The 27,293-nt window shown below is 37.3% G+C and overlaps 1 pseudogene; it reads left to right on the top strand.

Moving 5' to 3' along the window:
- The window catches only part of LOC127214312 (transcription initiation factor TFIID subunit 4B-like), an 82,159-nt pseudogene that overhangs the window by 44,811 nt on the left and 10,055 nt on the right, over positions 1–27,293 (top strand).

Raw genomic sequence — 27,293 nt, 5'->3', positions numbered from 1 at the left:
TTTATGCTAAGCAAGAGTGATTTCCTGAGCAATCTTTTCCTTAACTGTGTCTCCTGAACTATGAATTTGTTGTCCTTAGCGTTGCTGCACTTGGCATCTAGGTGCCAGCAGCAGCAGGTTATTTATTAATGTTCTAAAGGCCCTTATTGTTTGGATTAATGTAGGAGCTGAGGCAAGACACATTGAATAGCTAGTTGATTCTTAGAATCAAAGTGCTATATTTATTTTGTTTTTTAACATAGAGAAAGAAAATACTCTGGGTAGAGGGAAATAAAGATTAGGGCAAGAAAGGAAGGGCATTAAAGTGTTAGAGACAGTCTTTAAACAAAATGCTCCTTATTCTAATTTCCTTCCACTGAATATTTATCTAACAATGTTAACTTGAGAATCATATCTAACAATGTTTTTAAGCAAACCTAGATTGATGATAGGTATTTGTAGCTCTGTCACTTGTCTTTGCTCTGAATCCGGGGTATCTTCTTTCTTTAATTAAGGACTGATTGGATGCTTGTATCGCTTTCTTTTAATTGATTCTCATTTTGGAAAGTATTGCTTAGAAAGTTAATTATCTTACTATGTGTGTTGTTGCTTCATAAACATAGGTACTTAGTTTCTTTTAATTTTTTCTTCCTCTTTGAAAGAGGTGGTTTTCTTTGTTTAATATTTTTGTTATTTTGTTTATTCCATTAAGTCAAAAGGTAGACAACAGTCTTCAAATGATACTGTGGGATAGGGTGTGGTTTCTTTTACTGAAAAGGATTGATAGAAAGCCTGCTTGTTTTTTCTTTCTTTCTGTTCCTTTGAATCTGTTTAGCTTTTTTTTTTTTTTTTCTAGCAAGGTTAAAAGAAAAACACAGTTCTCTCCCAAACCATTTTTTTTTCCTATAAATCTTCTATGATCAAAAAGGCGTCAACCATCACTGACTTTAAATTCTACCATAGAGCTATAGTAATAAAAACAACTTGGTATTGGCATGAAAACAGACAGGTGAACCAATGGAATGGGATAGAATTGAAGATCCTGACATGAATCCACACACCTATGAACACCTGATTTTTGACAAAGAAGCCAAAATGGTACAATGGAAAAAGGAAAACATCTTTAACAAATGATACTGTCATAACTGAATATCAACATGCAGAAGTTCGCAAATAGAGCTATATCTATTGCCATGCACAAAACTCAAATCCAAATATATCAAGGACCTCAGCATAAATCCAGCTACACTGAACCTGATAGAAGAGAAAGTGGGAAATGGCCTTGAACACATTTGCACAGGGAGACCAGTCCCTAAATATAACACCAGTAACATAGACATTGAAAGCAACAATCAATAAGTGGGACATCCTGAAAGTAAAAGCTTTTTGTAAGGCAAAGGACACTATCAATAAGACAAAACAACAACTTACAGAATGGGAAAAGTTCTTCACCAATCCCACATCTGACAGAGGTCTTATCTCCAAAATATATAAAGAACTCAAGCAACTAGACATCAAAATACAAAATAACCCAATTGAAAAATGGGGTACAAAGCTAAACAGAGAATTCTCAACAGAAGAAGCCCAAATAGCTGCTCTTAAGGAACTCTAGCCCTGCCACATAGTGTCAAGCTTTATAAGCCTTAGGTATTCTCCATGACCCCTTCATGCCTTCAAAATCCATACCATCTTAGTAATATTCTCGCTGCTCTCTCCCTTTCTGCCCTCCCTCCGTGCACGTGTGCGTGTGTTTGTGTGTGTGTCTGTCTGTGGTTTGTTTGTTTGTTTTTTTTTTTTGTTTGTTTGAGGTGGGGGTCTCACTATGTAGCTCTGGCTTTCCTAGAACTCAACATCCTTCAGGTCAGGTTGGCCTTGAACTCACTGTCACAGTTAGTTTTTATTGCTGCTATTATGACCATGGCCAAAAGCAGTAACTTGGGGAGGAAAGTGTTTAAGTGTATATATCCCAATCACAGTCCGTCATGAAGGGAGTTTGAGGTAGGAGCTCAAGTCAGGAAACTGGATGTAGGAACTGATGCAGAGGCTGTGGAGGGTCATTACATACTGACTTGCTCTTCATGGCTTGCTCAGCCAGCTTTGTTACAGCACCCAGGACCAGCAGCCCAGGGGTGGCACCATCCACAGTGAGTTGGGCCCTCCACATCAATCATCAGTTAAAGAAGTATACCACAGGCCAGTCTGGTGGGGGATTAAGTGATTCCAGCTTGCCTCAAGTTGACATAAAACTAGCATTTCTTTTTCTTAAGTCTGTCACAGATTAGAAGAATTTAATTTTGATGAAGATCAGTTTGTCAGTGCTTTTATGGATAGATATGCCACATCTTAAGAAGTCTTTGCTAGACTTCAAACTAAGTTTATGCTTTTTGTCCCTTGAGTTAATTTTTGTATGACATTTGAAGTTCAGGTCCAGATTGAATGTTTTTAAAATTTATTTTATACATGGATGTCCACTTACTCCTCCATTTCTTGAATGTATATAATGTTAAACATTCAGGTAGTAAGGACAGATTTTGTATGTAATGGAAAAGAAGTCCTTTATTTTAAAAGTGTGGGTGGGTGGGTTGGAAGGCAGATGCCCAAAGTCTTTGACAAACTTTCTGATCCTTTGTGGCCGTTTACATAGCACCCACTTTCCAAGGGATCTCCCAGGGTTCTATTTATTACGTGTAGCCCTGGTGATTACCATAGATGCCTTTACTTTTCAGTGCTGAGTAGTTTCCAGGTATGCTAAGCAAGTGCCCTCTCCTGAATTAACTCTATCCCCCATATAAACCTTAAAATCAGTTTGTCCCTATTCATCAGGAATACTAACTGGAATTATGTTAGATCCTTGAATCAATTTGCAGAAAATCCTTTTGTGTATAAGATAGGGGAGTTGGGTTCTAGGGATTAAAGCCAGGACCTCACAATACTTGATGGGTGCTCTGCCAGAGATGGCTATAAATAATTGATTTATTCCCCAGTGTTTCATTTCAGTGTGTCTGTTTCTACTGATACTTGAGTAGATGATGATTATTGTTTGTGGGAACTTTGCATCTTGCAGTTTTGCTGAATGCATTCATTAGAATTAAGGAGATTTTGTTTGTGGTTTTGTTTTACGTGTGTGTGTGTGTGTGTGTGTGTGCCCCCCCCCCCCCCCCCCCCCCCCCCCCTTTTTTTTTTTTTTTTTTTTTTTATTATTGTTGTTTCTGTTTTTATAGGTAATTTAGCTTTTCTGCATTGATAATCTTGCAATCCTCTTGAATTTTTTTCTGAGTTTTATGTTGTCATCAACTTCAACTACAGTTATACCATAACTATATTAATGCCCAGAACTTTCTCTTGTTTTAGTTTTGGTTTTTCTGTTTTTTTTGTTGTTGTTGTTTTTTTTTTTTTTTTTTTTTTTTTTGTATTTGCTTTGTGCTAAACTCTTATTGTTTCTGAGAAAGTGTTATAAACTATAGAAGCAACTAAAACTATGGCCATTTTCTAGGTATTTTTGTTAACTTGTTTTTTGTTTTTTTGGGGGTTTTTTTGGAAAATTTTCTAAAACATTATGTGTTAAGGAAGTTACTTACATATTCAGTTTAAAAATCTTTCTTGCAGGGGTGGGAAGAAGTCCTTATTTGATATGACTATCTTTAAGATACCATATCTCTATAGGGAAGGTCTTTAAAATATACTTTGATTTGTGCTGTAGGGTAGATTAAGTAAAATAATTTTTTGGGGGGTACAGAGAAGTTATGGTTTGTGGCAGCATGAGACCCTTGACTATAGTTTTTATTAAAAAGGCCAGCAGCAACAAAAGAGCTTACAATTTCTGAAAACCCTTATCTAACAATTTATTTATAAGAAGGCCTACAGCTTAAAAAGGATTTCTGTCCTGTAATTTTTGGAGCAAATAGAATATAATTCTTAGTTTACTTACTTTGATTAATTGTTGTCTAGACATTTATGCTGCCATAGTGAAAAGGATATTTTCATCAGAATTTTATTTTTCACAGCTCTGGAAGTTAGGATGTCTAAGATGAAGGTGAGAGCTGATTTTGTGTTTGAGCTAATGGTGTTCCATTCCTCATAGATAGCCCTATGTTCTCATCCTCACCTTCTTTTATTTTGGTTTGTATTTGTTCTTTTTTGTTGTTTTTCCTAAAGAGTATTCCCAGTGTAAGTTTTTCTTAGTGGACTGTCTTGATCCTGTTGGAATGTGACTGTCATTCTGTCTCAGCAACATTTTTGCCTCACATATCAGTAAGATTTTCATGAGAACTGAACATTTTTCCTCTTCGAGAAAAGCTGAAGGACTTATGCAGTGGTATTTTAGTTTTACTTTGTCTTTATAAAAAATACATAACCATTTTCACATATAACCACTTTGATGAAACCTCATTTATGGTTACCTTCTGTACTGTTTCCCAAGTATTAAAAACTTGTATCTTGTAGTTTTGGCCATTCCAGACTAAGCTACATCACTCAAGATTTTTATCTTGAAGACAAATACCATGAGGATAAAAACAGAATAAATATTTGTAGTGGTAATAAACTCTGATTATTGGTTCTACCTCTTCATTTGGTGATTTCTATGAAGTTGCATTAATCTCTGAGACCCTCCCTGTGCAACTTTTTTCTGTGTGAGAGTCAGTGAATTACCCTTTCAGTGTGTTTGTGAAGGTTAAGAGAATAATTTGTAAGTCATATGACATAGTAGAACTGTGCTATGAGGGTACAAAAGCACTATTCTGATTTCCTTTTCTTCTTCTGTCTGCACTTCCTCTTCCCTGAGCTGTCTTTTCTTTGTAAAGATTAGGAACTAGGTGTTAGTGCAGTCAAGACATCAGGGATGTGCCCTTGGCTGCAAAGGAGTGAAAATATATTTTATTCTTTCTCCCTGAGCATCTGTGTAAACATGGACTTTCTTTTTTCCTCCATCTTCTAGTTGCAGCAGTTGGAGCTCGCCCAGATCCAATACAGAGATGCTAATCTCACAGCTCTTGCAGCTATTGGACCACGGAAGAAGAGACCACTAGAAGCAGCAAACGAGGTACCGAAAGAGTGTTTGTTATTTACTTTTTTTAATGTACAGAAAATAAGCCAAAAAGAAAACAAAGGATGCAAGGCATGGGAATAGTCTATCCTGTTCTATACTCTACTAAACTGTTCTTGAAATTCTTCTTTGCCAATTTTATTTTTAAATTTAAATTTTTTAATTTTGCCAGTTTTTAAAAACATGTATGCTTTTTCAATTTTTTTTTGTTACACATTCTGTTCTCTTTTGAAGTCACTTTCTCCAGGTATACTGAATGCCACCATTTTCAATTTTAAAATTCTCTAATTCTAATATTTGCAAATATTTATTTTTGACGTGTGCATGTATGTGTGTTGATGCCTGTGAATATAGATGATGGTAGTGGACAGAGGGTGTCAGCTCCCCTGGGGCTTGCGTTATAGGTGGTTTTGCACCATCTGACATGGACACTAAAAATTGAACTTGGTTCTTCTGCAAGAACAGTGTATACTCTTCAGGGCTGATCCATTGCTCTAGGCCTCTTAAAAATTTTTATATAATCTCCCTTTTATGTATCTAAACCTATCTCACTACTAAGACTGCATCTGCCCTCTTACACCTTAGCACAAAATGTGTTTCTATGGTTCATTTGTTCTCTTATTCTTTCCTAAATACCATTTAAAAATTTTTAATTACTTTGTGCATGATTGTGTATGTGAATAGGTTGTTGCCAGAATACACATATGTAGATTAGGGAATAGCTGACAGGACTGAATTCTTATTTTCCACTTTCTCAAAGCAGAGTCTTGCTTGTTTTTGTTGCTATATTGTTTACTGCATGTTATCTGGCCTGCAAACTTCCAGGTGGTAAGCCTATCTTCACCTCCCATTTCTCCTTAGGAATGAAAGGATTACAAATATGCACCACCACATCTTGAAATTTTTTTTTTAGCATGGATACGTGACAGTACTGCATTTAAATGAATCATAGTTTATTCAACTACTTTTCCAATAAATACTCAGGTCATTTTCAGGCCTTTGCTTTCATTGCCTCTTAGGATTTCCTTTTACTTAAATTGTTATGTAAGTAGTATTCTGGAAATACCCACATCTGGAAAAAGTGAAGTAGGAAAATTCAGGCATACACAAAGGTAGGAAGAACAGCATATGGACCCTGTCTCTTTCTTACTGTCTGCCTCTTTCTGCTCTGTCACCTGTCAATTTTGCCCACCGTGTTGCTTTTATGTCTGCCCACTCTCTCAGTTAAGGTTTTATCCCTTGCGTTGTTTTAAAGTCAATGCAAGAATCTTTAGCATTTTATTAATAAATACTATTTGTTGAGTTGTGTTAATTCCTAATAGTGTAAATAAGAAATAACTAGACTTAATTCTCATCACTTGTCACCAATTCCCCCCCACACTGAATTATGCTTTACAATTAATTAAAGAAATATGAAACCTTTCCTCTCATTTTCTTTTCTGATTTTCTTGTCTTTATTCATCTTAAATGTACTTGTTTCTTTGCTTTGCTTTGCTATACATTTGGAAGCTTTGATTTTTTTAAAATCAGGCTTCCATTATTGTCTTTTGGTTTATATTCTCTTTAGAAATCGGTATCTGTTTTGTTTCTTTTTGTTTTATTTTTAAACAGGTTTTTACTGTGTAACCCAGGCTAGCCTTGAACTTCGGTCCTTCTGTCTCAGCTTCTAAACTCAAGGATACTAGCTATTCTGACTGTGAAAGCCCTTTCTTAACTAGAATTACATGCTAATACTTTTATTATTTTCACATTGTACTTTTTATTTAGGTCTATATATTTTTTAATTTTTCTAGCTTTTTCTCATACTGCCTTCCACAGTGATCCAGTGTTTCTTTGTGGCTCAGTATAGTAAACTTCTCTGCTCTACTATGTTTTCCTCTTCTGATGAAGTGATCTCCCTGAAACCGTGAGACTTCATGACTCTTTCCTCTCAAAAAAAGATAAATTTGGTTTAAGTTTATTCTAAAATCTCTAAGTAAGAGTTGAAATGTCAATTAGCTATGGTAATGGTACCTACCTATAGTCTCAATGGAGCCAGGAGTTCACAGCCAGCCTTGCTTACATAGCAAGGTTGTCATAAGGGTGGGGAAGGTTGTTAATGTGCTTTTAGTTTTATCTACTTGGTGCCAATAACTAGTCCACACTGTATTCAATGATTTTTAACTTAGTGATTTGAAATGCCACTTTTATCACATATCATTTTGAATTGAATTCATTTGTATTAGGATTATTTATACACACTGTGAACCTGTCCTAGTAGAATTTGCTCTGAGTAAAAATGTCTGTTACATTTGTTGTTTAGTTCTGAAATGAAACTAGCTAGCATAAGGGGAGGAAATCCTCAACTTTTATATGACCATGAATTTTAATATTCACTTGTGGCTACTGACTATTCAGCAATACAAGAAGACTATTCTTCTGATATATATCTTAATTTGTTGTTATTGTTAGTTCTATGGATTACATTGAGAGCCTCACATAGTCTGTAAATGAGATACATCTTGGTTCCTTTATATCTATTAATATTTTATTCCTGAAACCTTTTTAAAATACCATCTGAACCATTTTAAATGTATAGGTAATTAGTATTAAACATATTCACATTATTGAAAGATCTCAAATACTTTTATATCTCATAAGATTAAAACACTATACTGGTTTAACAGTTCCCCATCTCTCCATTCCTTAAGTCCCTTGTAAACCTCACTCCATTCTGCTTCTGTAAATTTGACTATGCATAGTGGAATTAGATAGTATTCCTCCTTTTACTACTGGCTTATTTGACAACATAATGTCCTCAGTGGTTCATATCCTAATATATTTAAACATATGATAAAGCTAGTTCATCAGAGAAATTATTTTCTACTTTCCTAGTATTAGACAACCCATTACCCTGTGTATTTTGCTCATGTGTCCCTAAATCTGTAAAAATACCAAGATGGGGCATGATATTTCATTAAATATATGACTGTGAACAGGCCTTCTTACTTTACTTTTCCCTTTTGTGTCAAGAATAATATAAATTTTCTGCCTAGCTAGTAGCTGTGTTTAATACTGTAACTCATTCAATAATGATTTACAAGCTCCTGGACCAACTGTCCTATCCTGAGGACATTATATAACAAATTGTTACAGTCTTTCCTGGGGAGAACTCATTGCAGCACAGCACATGGGGTCATAAATAAGTACATGCGCAGGTCTGAGCTTGATTCTGTTTTTGTTTTGTTTTTTGGTTTTTTGAGACAGGGTTTCTCTGTGGCTTTGGAGGTTGTCCTGGAACTCGCTCTGTAGACAGGCTGGCCTTGAACTCACAAAGATCCGCCTGGTTCTGCCTCCCAAGTGGCAGGGATTACAGGTGTGTGCCACTAATGCCTGGCTCTGAGCTTGATTCTTTACTCTGGTAAACTTTTAAATTTGGAGAAGTCCTTTAAGCCTCATCCCTCAATTATTCCCTCAACCAGTAGGTTGAAATGGTATAGTGCTTGCTTTGTCATGCTTTATGGATTACTTTTTATAAATTCTACTATCAGGTAAGTGCTTAATAGTTTCTTTGTCATCATAACAGAATACCATTAAACTCTAGCTCATTGGTTCTCAACCTTCCTGAGGCTGCAACCCTTTAATACAGTGTACCTCATGTTGTGGTGACCCCCAACTATACAATTATTTTCATGCTACTTCATAGCTGTACTTTTGCTACTGTTATGCATTGTAAGGCAAATATCTGATATGCAGGATATTTGACATGCAACCCCTGTGAAAGTATCATTAGACCCCAAGGGTTATGACACAGGTTGACAACCAGTGCTCTAGGCCCTCACTTTGATCTCATTTGACTTTGTAGCAAAGGTTAGAGATATTAAATCCTGATTTCTTGTAAGATTTAGCTTTAAATTTTACTTAGTATGTATGTATATGCATGTGCACATGACACAGCATGCCCGTGGAGGACAGAGGAGATTTATAGAGTTGGTCCTTTCCTTCCACCTTTGTACAGGTTCTGTGAATGAATTTATGTCTCTGTGTTTGCAAGGCAGGTATCTTGAACCACAGGGCCATCTCACCAGCCCCAATATATTTTTACATGTCTTTCCTTCATTATATATTTATGTCTTCAGGCCTTCGATAAGAAATGAATGTGCCTTTAATATCCCAATGTGGAAGTCAGTTTATGTGATTTGTCTGTGTTGACTTAATTTTCCTAGAGAGACACAAGTATCTGTCCACTCTAAGATGGTACCAATGACAGACCAAATTATAGTGCGCCAAAGTTAGCTTGTTGAAACCAGTTGAGTTCAGTGGGCATGCTTACACACACAGGCGAGGAGTTACTTACAGAATCCTGAAACAGCTGCATCATGTCAAAGTTCTACCTCATCATGGGTGGTGACCTTCTCTTAGAAGCTGCATCATGAAGCCAAGCTTTCTATTGACCTTACACTTGTATAATCTAGTATTTTTTAAGGTGTTCCACCTGTGAGAGGATGTAGTAACTGGAATTCCAGATTAGGGATTCATGATACTCCTTTTCTCCCTTTACTAGCTGTGGCAAAGGCTAGTAAAGTCCAAGATGGCAACATACCATGTGGGGGGGGGGGTTGGGAGGTCACTGTACAAACTGTCGGTATTAAAATGCAAAAATGCTGCACATTCTGTTGTAGGTATTCAGAACATTTTAGAATAAAACTTAGGGTCCTATTTATATTAGTGATTGTAGTAGCTTATTTTCCATCTAACTCTGACTTATTTCAAGTTATTTTAGAGTAGTTTGTTTGGGAGTGATAGCTTGGTTAGGAGGAAGAGGATTTTCAAAAGGTTATGAATGAAGAAAAGTAAGGATAAATGAATGATGATGCTGTAAATGAATCATATTTAAGAATCCTTTCTACATGTTTGCTTTAGCATTTTTGGGTACCCATATCTGGGCTCCAAAAAATACAAGTCATGTAGTTCTACTCTACTAAACACCTCTAGTCCTATGGACAATGAGATGATCTTATTAAACTCTACTGTATTTTTAAATTAAAAATACAGAGATACACCAGGTTTTAACAGAATTTTATTTTGCATCTGTTATATGTTAAATATAATAATAAAGAAATAATGATAAAACAACAGCAGTCAGTCCAGAGAAAGGGAAAGCTAATACACGATTTCTTTCAGGAATGAGGTTTATTTGGAGAAAGGGCCTCCAGGCTGTGATGGGGCTTCAAGGTAGAAATTGAAGCATTAAACAGTAAATGGCACAATACATGAGGGTCTTAAATGGAAACAGCACCTTCTTTTGAAAGCCTGGAGAGGAGTTTCATAAAGAGCAAGAGTAAGAGAAAATAGGGATGGGGGAGGAGGGGAGCATTGGACTTTTTAATAAAAGTTTTGTGGGATCTGGCAGGAAAATTTACATCACATGATTTGGGTCAATATAGAGAATGTGAACAGGAGCATGGAAGATCCAGGGTCTGGTTGGTAATGTAAGTCAGGGACTGCTGTTTGGACATAGGACAGAGAGTTTTCTCAATTCTCTGTTAGGAAGAGCCTGCAGGGAAGCATGGCCTGACTCACCACTGTCTTAAAGGGGCAAGCATACAGTTCTTTATACATAAGAAGTAAACTGAGCCTGTTTGAAGAAAAATTAAAAGTTACCCATAAATCAGGCTTAAAGTAATACAAAAGTAATAAAATGTATTATATAGGTTGGATAAGTTTTCTTTAGTTTTATTAGTTCCTGACCCCTTAGATAGCTGAATAAAGTAATTAACATTGATTTCATAGTTTTGAGTGCTTGCTATTTTAAAATGTTTAATGAGTTAATTACTCCCACCCCCAGCAATTGAACCCAGGGCTTAGTGTATGCTAGGCAGTTACTCTACCACTAAGTTACAGCCTTGACCAGAATAAAAAAAAATCAATTTTTTATTCTTATGAAAAAGAGAAAATTATTTGAAGTCCCATTAATAGCCCTAAGTTTGTTCTTTTGTTACAAGTATTGCCCATGAAACACAAACACTCAGTGTGCCCACTTGGAGTTTATTGGTGGAGAGGAAGGCGGGGGTAGCTGGTGGCCAACCAAAAGCAGGAGGGGGGGGAAGAGCGAGAGGAAGAGGGGAAGAGCGTGAGAGGAAGAGGGGGATGCACTTTCTTTTACAGGGAAACTGAGTCCTTACGCAGCCCTGTAATGGGTGAAGTAGGCGATGCCATAGCCATGTGTGTCCCCCCTATTATCAGGGGCAGGGTCAGCAGACTGCTGGTTTCCAGCAGAGACCCTGCCTCCCCAAGGTACAAGGCTAGAACTGACACCCAGAAACAGTCCTCTGACCTTCTCTGCTTGCACATACATGTGTGCATTTACATGGATATGCATGTACACACAAAATTCTTTGAAGATATAAGCAATGAGTAGTAGAGTGTAAGGAGTAAGGATTTTCTGCCCGCTGCCGCGCCAGCCCCAATTAACACACCGAGACTCTGTATTTGATATAATGCTGTTGGCCAGGTACTTGTTTCTTATTGGCTAGCTCTGTCTTAAGTATTAACCCATTTCTGTTAATCTCCACGTGGTCTTATCTTACCGGAGAGCGTGGGCCGGTTGTCCTGTTCTCTTCTCTCAGTCTTCCATCTTGACTCCTCCTCACTCTTCCTCTCTCCCTCCTCGTCTCCTAGTCCCGCCTATCTTGCTTTCCTATTGGCCAACAGTGCTTTATTTATTCATTAACCAGTATGAGAAACATATTTACAGAATGACATCTCCCATCATCTCCTCTTTTCTGTCTAAATAAAAAGAAGGATTTTTAACCCTAACATAGCAAAATGTGTAACCCAACAGTTATCAAGTAACAATGTTTAGTCCATTAACATTTAGCGAGATTTAAGAACATATTCCATCATCTATTTTATCTTTGTGAATCTAAAGTCCTATATGTAACTTATTTTTAATTCTAATTAAGGAAAACTATAACCATAACTATCTGTCTTCAGTAGAGTTATGTATTTTAAAGTCAGTATACTCCAAAAATATTTAAGAAGCAAAAAAGTGAAGATGATATGCTGACATTGTATTTATTGCTAAATTCGTACTGTGCTTCCCAGAATTCCTTTTCTTATATAGCTTGTGCTTAGCATGGGCTATGAGGTACTACCTGTATCATAGTTAATGTTCTTTTACCAAGTACTAGTCAGAAATATGTGCCATAATAGCTGTAAAGGAGTAGAACTTTCAGGATAAGTCCTTGAGTTCATTCTGGATTTTATAAAATTGGTTCTCTGGTCTAATTCGACAGCAGAGACACAGATGATATTCAGTGGCAAACAAGGTACATTTACACTTTGCACATTACAAAAAAGGAATCAAGGTTTGTAGAGAGCCAAGTCTGCACTAATAAAAACAAGAATAATGTCATAGATTGTTCTCTTTAAAGTGTAATGCAGGACTTAAAGAAGAAAGGTATTAAATTCTGAGCTCAGAAACTGCAAAAAAGTTAAAGCCCTTGGTTGCCCTAAAAGACACTTTTATCTTTTGTAGCCAAAGGCACAGATTTCTTGTAACCAAATCCAAAGTCTACAAGGATTTGAGTTACAACTCAAATTGAATTTCCACCTGTGTAGTGTTAACATTTAACACTTTGGGGGGAAAGTGTTAACCTTGGGATGGGAATGTAAGTAGATTCCTATTAACCAGGTACCTTGAATACCTAGGTGCTTTATAGCATTTAAACCAATCCTTCTAGCCCTTTGTGAAAGAGGTTATTCTCCCAAGGAGTCTGTTTTGGCTTCTCTTAGGGTGGTTGTCTTGTAAAGGTTAACTGATCTTCCTTAGAACTGGCCCTGGCCATTCTAAGACATAGTTGTTTGCCTGCCCAAGAGATAGTATGAGAATAGATCTGAAATGGTGGGGTCAGAGTAGAAGGAATCTGTAGGTTGGATCAGGCTAAATTCATTGAAAGAAGCTTACAAAGCAGTGACTTCTGACAGAAGGTTTATGTCAGTGGGCTAGGAGTGGCTTGAGCAAGTTTTTGGTTGGTTGACTTAAAACTAAATGTATAGGTGGTCAGTACTGTTCAAAACAGAATAGGGAATGGAATAATTGTAAGTAACTTGTAATATTTGTATATTATAAGTTGTTCTTTACAGAGCCTGGAGAGATTAAGATGCTGAAGGGGGATTTCTCATGTTAGAATTGATCACTTGTCTTATGGGTAGATCTAGAGGATACTTTATGTGCCCACGAGCATGCCTATGACATGCATGTGGAGGTCAGAGGATAACTTGTTGGTTCTCTTGAGAACACTCTTTAATTAAAATCATAATTTCCATCAAGAATGTGTACTTGATGGAAAGCTTAACATCCTTGAAAAGTTCTGTCTCTTTGCTTTAGGCTAATAATGATGATAGGAGTTTACACTGTCAAGACTAGGTTCCTTGAACTTATTGGTAATAATGGACTCCAGGTATAGAAGCCAATAGTGGCTCTAAATTGCTAAATACAGATGAATATAGTATTTTTAATGGCCAGCAAAGCCAATACTGTAGTCACTATAGTTTGAGCTACAGAGATTCTGGGAATTCACAGGTATGAAAGTAATAAATGGCCGATTAAATCTTCTTTTATAAACAAGAGTCTTCTAGATCTGGTGACCAAAAAAGTATTACTTGGATTAATTTGGTAAAGTCAGTCAACCCACAGACATAAACCAGTTCACAGACCTGCAGACTTTTTTTTTTTTTTTTTTTGAGATGTGGGAGTCAAGACAGGGTTTCTCTATATAACAGTTCTGGCTGTCCCACTCTGTAGATCAGGTTAGCCTTGAACTCAGAGATCCACTTGCCTCTATCTCAAAAGCACTGGGATTAAAGGCATGCACCGCCACCACCTGGCAACCTGAAGAACTTTAAATAAAGGGAAACCTAGTTCTTCTTGAGGACAGATCATGCTACACAGCTAGAAATTTACACTTTAATCTCCTAATCTTTTCCTCTGGACTTGAAACCATATGCAAGGGTAAATGTGCATCAGAGAAGGAAATAATTGGATTTTAAAGGAATTGTTAGGCATTGGTTCTGAACCTTACATGAAATCTAGAAGACTCAAAGTGCTGTTGTATTCCACTAGTGTCTGCAATTTCGGCTTTGGTCCAGTGCACATTTGCACATTGCTGGAATGCATAGTTTTAATGGGTAAGTTCAATAGCTTTCAGATTTCCATACTGGTTCACTGGGCCACGGAAGTGAAGAAAAACAATTGGAGGCCACTAGAGTTAACAACTAATTACTAATATGCTTAACTCTCCTGGAGGGAGGGATTGCAGAGCCCAATCAGAGGCCTGAGATATGCAGTCATGGTGCCCACTGAGTCATCAGACTGTCATACCTTTAATCCTCGAGTCATTTGAATTATAGTTGTCCTGCTTGTGATTTTGTTGGAGAAGAAAATGAGTGAGTGCAGCCCCTGGCTTTTAACACACAGGGACTTATCTGGCACATCCTTCTTTCCTTCATACTTCTAAGTAAAGACTGCCAAAAAATTGTGTTGTTTTTGCAGCCAGGTCAGCAATATGCCTTCATTAGTCTCATCTATTCTCAGGGTTACCTGAAGCCTTATGTGTAAGGCTGGCCTGAACACACATGCCAGCCAGCACATGGATACCATGTTGACTTATCTGGTAAGCAAGAAGTAACAGCTCCTGTAGACATTTTTGGAAAGGTACATATATGATTAATATTAAATCCACCAAAATTCTTGGTGAATTTCTCAGGGATTGAATTACATTAAAATGCCCTTTCTAAGGTTAAACAAACAAACAAACAAACAAAAATCTAGCCATCACCATCACAAAGAAAACGTGCTCCTTCTGTAATAAAAAGTGGGGATTGCCCTTCTCTGCGCCTGTTTTCTTCTATCGTGTCACCAGAGACTCCAAAGCCAGACCCTTTCTTGTTAGTGACTCGTGCTAAATCCTGTATTGTTCCCCAAAAGCCATTCATTCTTACTCTTCCCAGAGCACTTTCCTTTTCTTGCCATATACCTTTTAAATTCTTAGATTGCTTCTTTGTTTTTAGCATTCTTTCCTATTTCATTTTAATGCTTAAAGTTAAAAGTTTTACCTTTTCCAAGAAACGTTTTATTATGAGAAATTAAGAGTTATCCCTATTCTTCTAGTTGGGTGTTTTGTTTTGTTTTTGAAACAGGTTATCATGTAGTCCAGGCTGGCCTTGAATCTGTTGTGTAAGTGTAGTAGCCTTAGGCTTCTGGTCTTCCTGCCTTCATCTACTGAACGCTATAGGCATATTTATACTACTACTCTCAGCTTCTGCTGTGACTTAACAAAATTCATTTTCTGTTGTCGTTGGTAGCCTACTTTTTAATTTAATGATCTAATCTATACACTTCCCAAGTCATTAAGTGCTACTTTATACATCTATTGTATAATTTACTCCTCTCTGTGTTGTTAAATATGTTTAGTTTCTAGTGTAATGTGTGATCCCTTTTGTATATTTTTGGCTATGGTTTTTATTTTTATCCTTTCAAATTTCAGAAATAAAATTGATAGTAAAAATGAATGTTCATTGAAGCCAAGGAGATGGCTTAATAGGTAACTGTGCCTATAGTTAAATCTGATAACCCGAATTTAATTCCCTGGACCCACATGATGGAAGGAGAAAGCCTATTCCTGCAATTTTGCCTCTGACCTACACAGGAGCACCTGAGCAGACCCCTCTCCCCAATAAGTGACTAAATGAAAAAAATCATAATTTTAAAACTCGAGTGGCCTGGGACTGCCAGATTGTCTCAGAAGGGAGATGTGGGTTAGGGACAGGGTTGAGAAGAGCAGAACACAGCTCCCATTTTCCAGGAAGTGATCCTTTGAAAGCTAGCCTTCTTGTTTTGAAGCAATGCTGGATTGGTGTTCTGGCATTTTCTGACTTTTAACTCAGTACTGTGACATGGACACAGACAAATGGTGAAAGTGTTATGTTCCTCTTTAGCGGTGGACCAAGAGATGTTTATGATTAACTGACTATCAGTGTGACACATCTTGGAATGGTCTTTGAGCCTTTAGGATCCTTTCTACACTTGAGTACTTCCTTCATTGTTAGCACTCTATTGCTGCCTTAAATGTTCTGGGTAAGCTTCTCCTGAGAGCACGTGGTGTTTATATGTCACATTAAAGAACTTACATTGAAATTTTTTCTTTGAAAGTGTGTTCATTAAAGTTAGCTTAATGGTAAGTTTATGCTGAGAAAGTTGCTTGCTTTAAATTGCATAGCTTTAAAATTGTTTCTGTGAGATTTCAGGATCCCAGAAGCATTTCTTGAAATGTGGTTTCTATCTTCTTATATGCATACTTTTTCTGTAATTTAGACTAATACTATTCTTATGTTGTAGCCTTCACTTACTGTATTGTTGGGAGTATTTCTTCATGCTTTGTTTCATACTCTTGTGCAGCTACTTGGCTCACATTTAGTGATTTTAAAACGCGTAAACTCCTTGTTAATAGGATTATCTGTAATAAGTATTAGTCAGGTTTTAGAGAGCTTTCCAAAATGACAGGTAAGTGCTAATTAATAACAAACAGCATTTATTGTCAGAAGATTACTAGTGTGGCTCCCCTTAATTAAAATGACAGCTAAGTTCCCTGTACTATTTGCCCAAATTAGATGTTCCGGTTTTTAATTAATGTTACCAGGACAAAAAAAAAAAAAAAAGAAAGAAAAGAAAAAAAGATTTTCATAAAAAGCAGTAAATCTACTTTAGATATGCTTGTAGAGTAACTTTGTGACATTAGAATTCCTACTTTTACATTATAATTTGTTTGGACTTTGCAGTACCTACAAGTTTTTACTTTGAGGAGGATCTTGATACTTGATTTATGAACAGTAAATTCATCCTTTTTCCTTACTCTTTGTGTCTTTCACATCATACATTTCCATTCCATTCATTTCCCTATCCCTTCATATCCACCCTCTGCCCTTATACCCCCCCCCCAAATAAATAAAATTTAAGAGAAAAAATGGAAAAAAAGAGAAGAAAAAAAAAAACCAATCTCATCATGGAAGCTGTAGTGACACAGTAAGTCATTCGGCAAACCCTTTTATTCATATGTCTTTACTTGCAAGTGATCATTGCAGAGTCATTGGTCTGGTTTGAGACCTCTCATTTCTGCTACACTATCAATGCTGGACCCTCACTGGGACTCCTCTTGGTCCTGTGTTGTGGAGATCCTGCAGCTTTTGGTCTGCTGGGCCAGTCTGTTCAGGGGCTCCTGCAGATCATAGATGGGGTGGATATGGGGGTGGGCCAACCCATAACCCTGGTTCTGGGCCTGGGTAGTTGCAGGGTTAGTCAGCCCTCTAGCTTTCCCTTTATCTCACAGCTAGGGTAAGCATTCTTGCCTTGTTGTGGTGAGTTCACCCCATGCAATGGTGACCAAGGGGCGGGGCCAGTTCTCCTCCTGCTTTCATGTGCTCAGGGTTAGATCTCCCATCCTAACACCTTCAGGGCCAGCTCTATTGTGTTGTGCAGACATGGCATAGGGTCCACTCTCATGAGTGCTGCAGCTGGTGAGGGTCAGGACAGCTCTGCCAACTATATGATTTCTGGGCATGCTCTCACACCTGAAGCTGTAGTACCCAACTAGGGACCACAGAGAAGGTAATTTATTCCTGATTTAGTTTAGACTCTTATTCAAGGAGGTTTTAGTTGTTTACCATGTACTGCCATGGAGGACTCTGGCAATACCATATATGTGCTTATGTGTTTGAGCCAGTGCTACAAGTACATGGGTCCTTCAGAAAGTTTTCTAGATATATTATTTCACAAAGTAATTTGATTTCTTGTGGTGATATCTTTCTTAAACAAATAAAGCCTGTGGGTGGGGGGAGATGTCAGAGAATGGAGCCTGCCACTAGCTAACCGTTGAGGTCTGGAGGTCTCTACAGACAGACAGGAAGTGACAAAGTTGGACAGAAACAGGATATAAGCAGGGAGAAACAGGAAATCACTCTCTTTCTCTGCTGAGATGCTTAGGAGGTTAGGTATGCTGTGGTTTGCTCCTCTCTGATCGCTTAGCATTTTCCTTAGCATTTTGTTTGTTTTTTTTTTTAATCTAGATCAATTAAAAGCTCCTTTTATAATTTCTAATGGTATTTTTATGTGTTTATTTTATTTCTCTATTTAGAAATGTCAATAAAACCAATATTCCTTATTTGCTTGAGTCTATCAATCTTAGACATAGCAAATACAATTACATATTTTTTATTAGAGATTAAACAGGCATGCTGGGTGAGTCCTCAATTTTAGAATTAGAATGGTGAGATAGAATATGTCTACTAATTGGATTTTTTTTTTTAATGCTGCTTGCATGTGCTTTTGATTAGAGTATTAGCTTAGAATAGACTCAACTAATGGCAGTACCTTCTGTGGTATGTTTAGAGATGTGTGGAATGTCATTTTGACTCAACTTTGAGTGTTATTTTCTCACTGTGTTGCTGTGACTCCTTTCAAACATGTTATTAGAATTTGGTAGCAATGTGAGTGGTCAGGTCCACCCACTGAAAGCTACCCAGAATTCTGTGGGTAGGTAGTTAGGTTCCTCAATAATAGTTGGAGTTAACCACCATATTCTAGGATTGTTTTTGTTTGTTTTGTTTTTAAAGACAGGTCTCATGTAGCTTAGGCTGGCCTCCAACTTGCCATATATTAGAGGATGTTCCAGAATTTTTGGGTCCTTCCACCTCTTAAGGGTTGAGATTACAGGTGTCTACCACCACACCCAGTTTTTTGCAGTGCTAGGGGATCAAACCCAGAGTTTTGTTCGTGCTAGGCAAACTTTCTGTCAACTGAGCTACTGTCCCTGTCTACACTCTAGGATTTTATAGCATCATCCAGATATTTTTTTTTTTTTTTTTTTTTAGTTTATAAGTTTCCTGTTCAGATGTTGTAATAAACATGGGGTTTTTGTGAATGTAAAATTCTAGCAACGCCAACTTCTCAGACTTTTATACCAAATGTACCATACTATACAGCTGAGTTACTGGGCACATCTTGCAGGTTGCCTTTGAAATCTTAGTATAAGTTTAAAAGAATCAACTGAACTTGATTATTAAATTTGAGATGTAATTTATATACAGAAAAAAAAATGTGCTGGGTTTTATTATAATTATTTCTTAAACTCAAGATAAAACAGTTTTTATGACCTTCCTGAAAGTTTAATCATACTTTCTTTTTAACTCAAACTCCATTGCAATCACTGTTTTAATTTCTTTCTTTTCTTCAGATTTAATTGTGTGTGTGTGTGTGTGTGTGTGTGTGTGTGTGTGTGTGTGTGTGTGTACACTTATAGGGGAGTGCATCCAAGGACAGAAGAAGGTATCATCTGGAGCTGGAATTTCAGACAGTTTTAACCACCTAAAGTGGTTGCTGGGAACTGAACTCAGATGCTCTGCAAAAATAGTATGAACTACCAGCCCTTGAACTGCCAATGCCTTAATGTCTATTGCTGTACCTTAGTTTTGCCTGCTTTAGAGTTTTGAATAATTGAAAATTACGAAATAATGACCTCCTTTTTTTGTGTCTGAGTAGTTTGATTCAGCACAATGTTTTTGAGGTTTATTTATGCTGACCCTTGTAGTATTATAGTCCTGTTAGTGCAGAGCAGCTGTAGAATGTATGAAAACTAGTTTGCTTATTCATTGAATAATTGGTTGGTTTACAGATTTTGCACAGTGCAGATAAAGTGGCTATGATCTTGCTTGTAAAAGTAATTTTATGGATATGCTCTTATTTCTCTTAGGTAAACTATTGGAGCATAGAAAAGTCATATGCTTAACTTTCCAAAGAGCTCTAAGTGATTTTCATCTGACTGTACTACTTCCTAATACTTTGAGCAATGTGTTTTTGTTGTTGTCTTGGAAGAAGGGAGGACAATTATATTAAAGTAAAAAGATTTGCTCCAAGTTTGTAAAACTTTACTATGTTATTGGTTTGTTTTTTTTTTTTGTTTTTTTTTTTTGTTTTTTTTTTTTTTTTTTCCCTCTTAGAAGCTTTATGGTTTTAACTTTTTTCCTTTTAGATCTTTTATCTGTCTTGCCATTTTCTTGTCTGGTGTTAGGTGTGGGTTGAATTTTTTCATACAGATGTCCTTACTGTGCCCTTTTAAATTTGTTGAAGCTTGTTTATTGGTGTTGGTCAGTTTGAATGATTAGCTGGGAACATTATCAGTAGAGTGTCTGTAATCGTCTGTTTTCTAACTAGTTTATTTGGGGCTAGAGGTGCTTATTCCATGAAGTTTTGAGAGAAGGTGGTGTAAGCTACTGTGATTATAAGCCTACCTGTTTTGCTTTTATTATAAGATGACTTGTTTGTAGGCACAATATATTATGTGTGTGTATATATATATATATATATATATATATATATATATAATTGTCCTTTTGTCATAATGAAATGATCATCATTTCTAGAAATATTCTTTTTGTGTGGAAGCCTGCTTCCTTTACTATTTTATAGCTAAGATAGCTTTCTCATGCCAAATATTTTTGGTTTGTCTTTTCTACACACAAACTTCTAAACTTAACTGTATCTTTGTTTATAGTTGGTCTTTAAGAATACCATATCAATTGACCTTTTTTTTTATTTCTCCTGTATGTTACTATTTATCAAAATTCATTGTGTATCTTTTGTCTTTTTACCTTTTTGTTGTACCTGGTTTTGTTTTGTTTTGTTTTGTTTTTTTTTTTTTTTGTCTTTTTAGTGGAGTCCGTATCTGTTTAAGTGCACAATATGTATCTTTGACTGTTCCCAACCTTGAGGTAGTATCATTCATTTTATGTAGGAGCCTTGTGAGCCACCACCCATATGCTTTCTGTCCTTTGTGCTGTTGCTGCCTTTGCCTTTCCTCTGTACTGTGTGCTATTGCTTAGCCCTGTAGCCTATGAAGAATATATGGAAAAGCACCACTGCTAGTGCTCTCTGTTTTCCTGTCAGTCCAGATTTATTTTTCTAGGAGCATATTCTGTCCTGTATGCAGCTCACCAAGTATAATTCACAAACTTATAAATGAAGCTACTGTTAATGCATTCAGACCTTTAGTTGTTCAACACAATTTCCTTCATGGCTCTCCAAGTATGAAACTAGAGTTCCTTCACTGTCAGTCCTTTGAAAAACTTTTAACAAAATGTAAAACAGATCTAGACATAGTTTACATCAGTTTTCTGGTGACTTGGCAGGTACTTTTTAGGACAGCCCTTAATTGTATTTTTATACTTGGCCACAGGAGGCAGTCAAGTTATGTCTTTCAGAGTTGGCTGCTATTTGGACATTTGATGTAGGGTTTTGTTTGTTTGTTTACTTTTGTTTGTACATTCCAACCAAAGTTTCCTTTCCTCTCCATCTCCCCTTCTCTCTACCTCTCCCACATCTACCACTCCTACTGTTTCTCTTCAGATAATTGTGGGCCTCATATGGCTATCAGCCAGCCAAGGTATATCAAGTTGCAATGAGACTAGGTTCCTCCTCTTCTATTAAGGCTGGATGAGGAAATCCAGAAGGAGGAATGGCTTCCCAAAGCCATTCTGGATCTTGAGGTAGATTGATTCCCACTTTTGCGTGAAACCAACATATCGTTGTCCAAAGTGGCTATACAAGTTGCACTCCCACCAGCAGTGGAGGAATATCCCCTTTGCTTCATATATTCTCCAGCATGAGCTGTCATTTGAGTTTTTTAACTTAGCCATTCTGACAGGTAAGATGGGATCTCAGAGTCATTTTGATTTGCATTTCCTTGGCGGTTAAGGATGTTGAACATTTCTATAAGTGATTCTTGGCCATTTGAGATTTTTCTATTGAGAATTCTGTCTAGCTCTGTACCCCATTTTTCAATTGGGTTACTTAGTATTTTGTTACCTATGTTTTGAGTACTATGTATTTTGGAGATCAGCCCTCTCTCAGATGTGGGATTGGTTAGTGAAGATCCTTTTCCATTCTGTAGGCTGCTGTAACAGAAGCACAGACATTAAGATCAATAATTAATAAATGGGACCTCATGAAACTGAAAAGCTTCTATAAGTTAAAGGATACTGTCAATAAGACAAAAAGACAGCGTATAGAATGGGAAAGGGTCTTCATGAAACCTACATAAGACAGAGGGCTGATCTCCAAAATATATATAGAACTCAAGAAACTAGACATTCGATATACTTCAGTGTTTTATTACTTGGCCAGCTGAAGTACCTTCTCAATATTTTGAAAATGGGGGGGAGGTCTTTAAAAGGACCATTGTTTTGAATAAATGCCATCTGATGATAACTTAGTGAGAGTAGATAGATTAAAAATAAAACACCTTTTTAGAGGACTGGACAATAATTTATAACTATACCATCTAATAACTTTACATTTTTCTTCCAGATTTGTTGGGCTTAATGCTGAGACTAGCAGCACCATTTTGACTCAGAAGGGCCAAAGACTGTTGTTGGCTCGATTTCATTGTTCATTTGTACCAGTTACATTATTTTGTGATACTGGACCCTGCACGGGATGTGGAGGTGGGGGGGGGTCAACCTACATGCACTGGTCATATCCTTTTTCAGTGACTGTAAAAATCTTTGTAGGTCATGACATCCTCTTCAGTTCAGAGAGTGATGGGTTAGAGATAACTGCACTGCAGACTTAAAAGTCTTAGATCACCAGGAAAGTGCATGGGAATGCAGTAAGTCTGGGGCTGGGCAGGTTGGTGATTATTGGCATTGGGGAAACATGCTGCCTGGCTTGAAACCTTAAACATTTCAGTGTTGGGACTTGAGGATAGGATAGCTGGCCTGGAGAATGCCATTCCAGGAAGAAAGCATACTGTTTGTTATTAACTGGCTGCATTAGAGAGAGAGTTTTTCTTCCATGTTTGGTAGTTTGCAACAGGAATATAGAAATGAGAGACAAGACTGGCTTTATTGTGATTGTAAATGATTCTCTCTCTCGTATGTATGTATGTATGTATGTATGTATGTATGTATGTATGTGTATGCACACACACAGACCCTATGTTTGTGTATTTGAATTTGGTCCTGTATAATTTTAGTCATTGGCACATTTTAAGCAGGATAACCATATTGCCAGGTTATTGTTTAGAACATTGATTCACACTGCAGTATAAGCAATAGTAATACAAGAGATAGACTGTTTAAAAACTCATTTTTCAAGTAGTAGGTAATAAAAGTGAAAGTTGAATGAAGCGATTAGGATTGGTAAGAGTGTAGGTAGATGGTAGTGGAAGGAAAGGCTGAGGGGCTCATCTAGGTCTCTGGGTTGGGCATTTTATGTACATACATGTATACTCTTTGAAATAAAATAGAGAGGAAGAAGGGAAGGAATAATGATTCAGAGTATGTTGAATGTGGGATATGAGTGATACACTTATTCGGAAGCTTTGTTAGAAAACTGGACAGTGGGGCCTGACATAAAGATGAGTGTTATTTCATATGACAACCAGTATATTTCCTTTGTAGCCGACATAATTTCAGAACTGCAATGAAAGTTCAGATCTTGTGTGTGGTTCAATGCCACGTAAGTCTCTTTTTAAGTATACTTAGGAATGACAAGATTCTTGGGCAGGGATAGACATGTTGGACTGCTTGTGCCATGCTACAACTGTGAAGGATAAAATGAACTTAGGGTAAGACATAGCTTCAAAAGTTCTGCTTCTTGACCAGCAGAGGGCAGTCAGTCTTAATGTTCAGTATGTTCTGCTGTTGTTCCTTTTAAGGCTTAGAAAGCTTAGTTGTTTTTTGGTTTTGTTTGTTTTTTTTTTTTTTTTTTTTTTTTTTTATTTGAGTCAGGGTATTGTGTAGTCCAGACTGGTCTCCAACTCACTGTGTCTATGTGGTTCAACTTGAGCTTTCGATCTCCCTGCCAACTGACATATGTTGCTCGGTGAAAGCTTAGTCTTTTAAGTATAGATTCTGTATACTTGAGTATAGATTCAGTTGCATTGGGTCAGGCAACAATTCATTTATTTATTTGGGGTGGTTCTATATGTCTGTGCAGTTGTGTTTACATCTGCATGTGTAGACCAGAAGAAGGTGATGGATGTCTGTCACACTCTCCACCTGCTTCACTCAAGAAAGGGTCTCTTCCTGAACTTGGAGCAGTCCTCCTATTTCATTGCCTCCCTCCATCTTTTTTCGTGTGGCTTCTGGATATTTGAATTTAGGTCCTCATGCTTCTGCAGCAGCCTCTCATCTACTGAGCCAGCCCTAGTGTACGTACTTATCCTTGCTTCTGGGGCCTAGAAAATGTTGAGTCTTTATTCTGGAACCAGGTCTCATTCTGATCCCTAAATCCCATGTCTAACCTTTTTTCTTCCTTCAAGTTTAAAAAGACTTGGATCCACCATAAGAGCTGTTAGAATGAATTGGCAGTGGGCCTTACTGTAAATTGGACAGACTCTGAGAAATGTGGTGTACCAATGCTTCCAGTTCCTCTCTATTAAAAATGTCCCAGTTTTTGTGCTTGATTAACTGTTAAGGTTCAGAGAACATTTGTGTTTTCTGAGTCTTAAAATTCAGGGAACAGTGTGGAGTCAGCTAGAAACAGTGTTTGATAAGATTATAGCAGTTTTTCTGTGGTTTTATTGGAGAAGTATAGGAAAGATGTCTGTAGAAATGTCCATTGTCTACCAGCAACATGTGGAAGTAACCATTAGTATACCTTTTAGCTTTAAGCATGGAAAGTTCCACTGAGGTTTAAATAGCTCACTGAGAAACGAGAGGAACATAACATTTATCTTTCTCTAAAGTTAGTGATTTGGTGAATTACTGAAAACTTGAGAGAATAGAATACAGGTGGTAAACTTTGATTAGGAGAGAAATTCTGGAGTAATATTATATTCTTTCCTGCTTCCAAGCCGTCAGTGACTCCCAAATGACCAGTTATTTCATTCAGATGATTAAGGTCAACATTTAGAGTTGCACACTGTATTGCTGTCAGTGCCCTTGTTTACAGTTTAAGAAACTGAAACACAGAGAAGTAGAAGTAAGTAGTTTGAGGTTGTTTATGAAGTTGATGACTAGTTTTTTCCATCTTGTGACATGATACTTGATCTGGATCGCAGTATGGGTTGGCATGAAACCAGGTTATTTTGGATGGTGACATTGTTTTAGTAGAATATTTTTATTCTTTTAGAATTTCATGAATTCTTATAATCATTTTGATCAGATTCACCCTGACTCTCCCCCTAATTCTTTCAAATTCACTACTGATCTCCTTGCTTCCTCCCAACTTCATATCCTCTTTTAATATCCACCAAGTCTGATTTGTGTTACCCGTCCACTAACATATGTGGGGCCATCTACTAGAGCATGGTTGATTACCAGGGCCACACCCTTAAAGAACACCAAGTCTCCTTCCCTCAGAAGCCATCAGCTGTCGGTAGCTTCTCAGCTTGTTGCAAGCAGATCATGAGCCACATCCCACTGTTTTCCTGACCAACACAGTAGTTGTACGTGCATGAGTACAGTGGTCCTGTCGTGTCCCCAAGACACTGTTTTGATCAAGTTCTCCCTGACCCTGACTCTTAGAATCTTTCTGCCCTTCTGCAAGGATGGTAACATTTGGATAAAGGTCCACGTGAAGTGAGGGGACCTGTGGCAGAACTCTTAAAGCTACTTAAGTCACATAGCTCTTGTTTTGGCTAACTTGATGTAACAGTAATATAACAAGGAAAAGTTTAAAGACTTTTACAGATTTTATTTTATGCTACTTGATCTATTATTATTACGGTTAAATAAGGATCAGGATAAACAAATAGGCCAAATAGACGTTTATTCAGGGAGAAATAACTTACAACCTAGACAGATGAACACCAGGGAATTCCACCTGATGCTCTCCTGTCCGAGTCAGCAAGAGAGCTTTTTCCAGCTCTCTCTCTCTGACCTCCTTCCACAGGTCACTTCCGCCTGTGGCTCCACCCCCCAATGGGCGTGGTCCGTGCCACAGAAGGACTATCTCACTACATATTATGTAAGTGGGAATAAAAATTTGGATGGCTGGTTGTTTTTTGGCCATTGTTAAATGGTGCTATATCTAAAGCTGTTAACTACTTTCTCCTTACAAGAATCAAAGACTTTTTGCTGACTTATAGGTAGAAATAAGAAGTTTTGTTCAGTGATACAAACTAACAAATCAGTGAAGCTAGTTTAATTGGTCTGTAGTTCTAGATGGTGCTGACATCAGGTATTGGTGAGTTGGATTTTGTTCCATTTTATTCTTTCATCTTAGTAAGAAACCCTATTGAAGAATATCCTCATTTGAGAAGTGGATTAGGAATCCCTCTGTTTCAGAAACAAACAATGCACTCTTTATAAAAGCCTGCTTTTTCCTTGTATACTCTCCCTGAACTACATTAGTGATTCAGCCTTGGCACTGGAACCTGAGTGAACTTTGGGGAAAGGAGCTGGTGGCATGGAAGAGAAAGAAAACTGGGGGGGGAGAGACAGGCTTAGTGTTGATGGATATAAGCCTTCGTCTGTTAACCAAGGGTTATCTGATTATTGTGGCTTTGCCACTGTGAAGCCAACCAGTCAGAATTGTTAACTATCCCAATTATAAAAATGTCAGCAATTTATTTTGCCCACAGACTCAAGAGTTTGACTTTCTAAGACAGTCATGATTTGGGGAACAGAGAATGCTATCACCTTTGTGAAGTTGTGAATTATGAAAGGCATTTGTGATGGATTGTAGAATGTCCCTTGGGGTTTGTTTCATTTATAACATTGCCTCAGGCCTGCTTCTGCATCCTGTTGGAATGACCTCCTTTTCAACCCTGGGCTGACAGCTATAATGCAGCTCTTCCCCTTGGATTCTTCTGGGTTGTCACATGACAGACATGAACTGTGACACCTTTGTTCCTTAACCCCAGATGGTTGGGTTTCTGTTTTCTTTACGTTTAACAGCGTTATCTTTTTACAATTGTCTTTTAATTTTCTACAGTGTTGGTCTTCTCCCCCCCCCTCCTTTTTTTCTTTTTTTTTTGGGCTAGTAGTTTAGTTTTTTATCAGATTGCAGCACTGTTGCAGAAGAAATATAAGCCAAATCATAACCTAATCAGTGGTCAGAATAAGAAGGAAGCATCATGGGAACTTAAGAAAACTACTGTGCCATTTGAGCTTCTCCTTGCTCTCTAAGAAGGCTCACTGCCTGACTCCTGAAGCCTTGCTTGTACAGAGACTTGGCAAAAATAGAACCATGCATGCAGTAGTGTTCTTTTGTGTCCTGGGTCCTCTCAGT

The sequence above is a fragment of the Phodopus roborovskii genome, unplaced genomic scaffold, assembly GCF_943737965.1.
Source record: "Phodopus roborovskii unplaced genomic scaffold, PHOROB, whole genome shotgun sequence".
NCBI classification, from domain to species: Eukaryota; Metazoa; Chordata; class Mammalia; order Rodentia; family Cricetidae; genus Phodopus; species Phodopus roborovskii.
The sequence above is the reverse complement of the archived record's forward strand: the minus strand, read 5'-3'. Positions and strand labels throughout refer to the sequence as shown.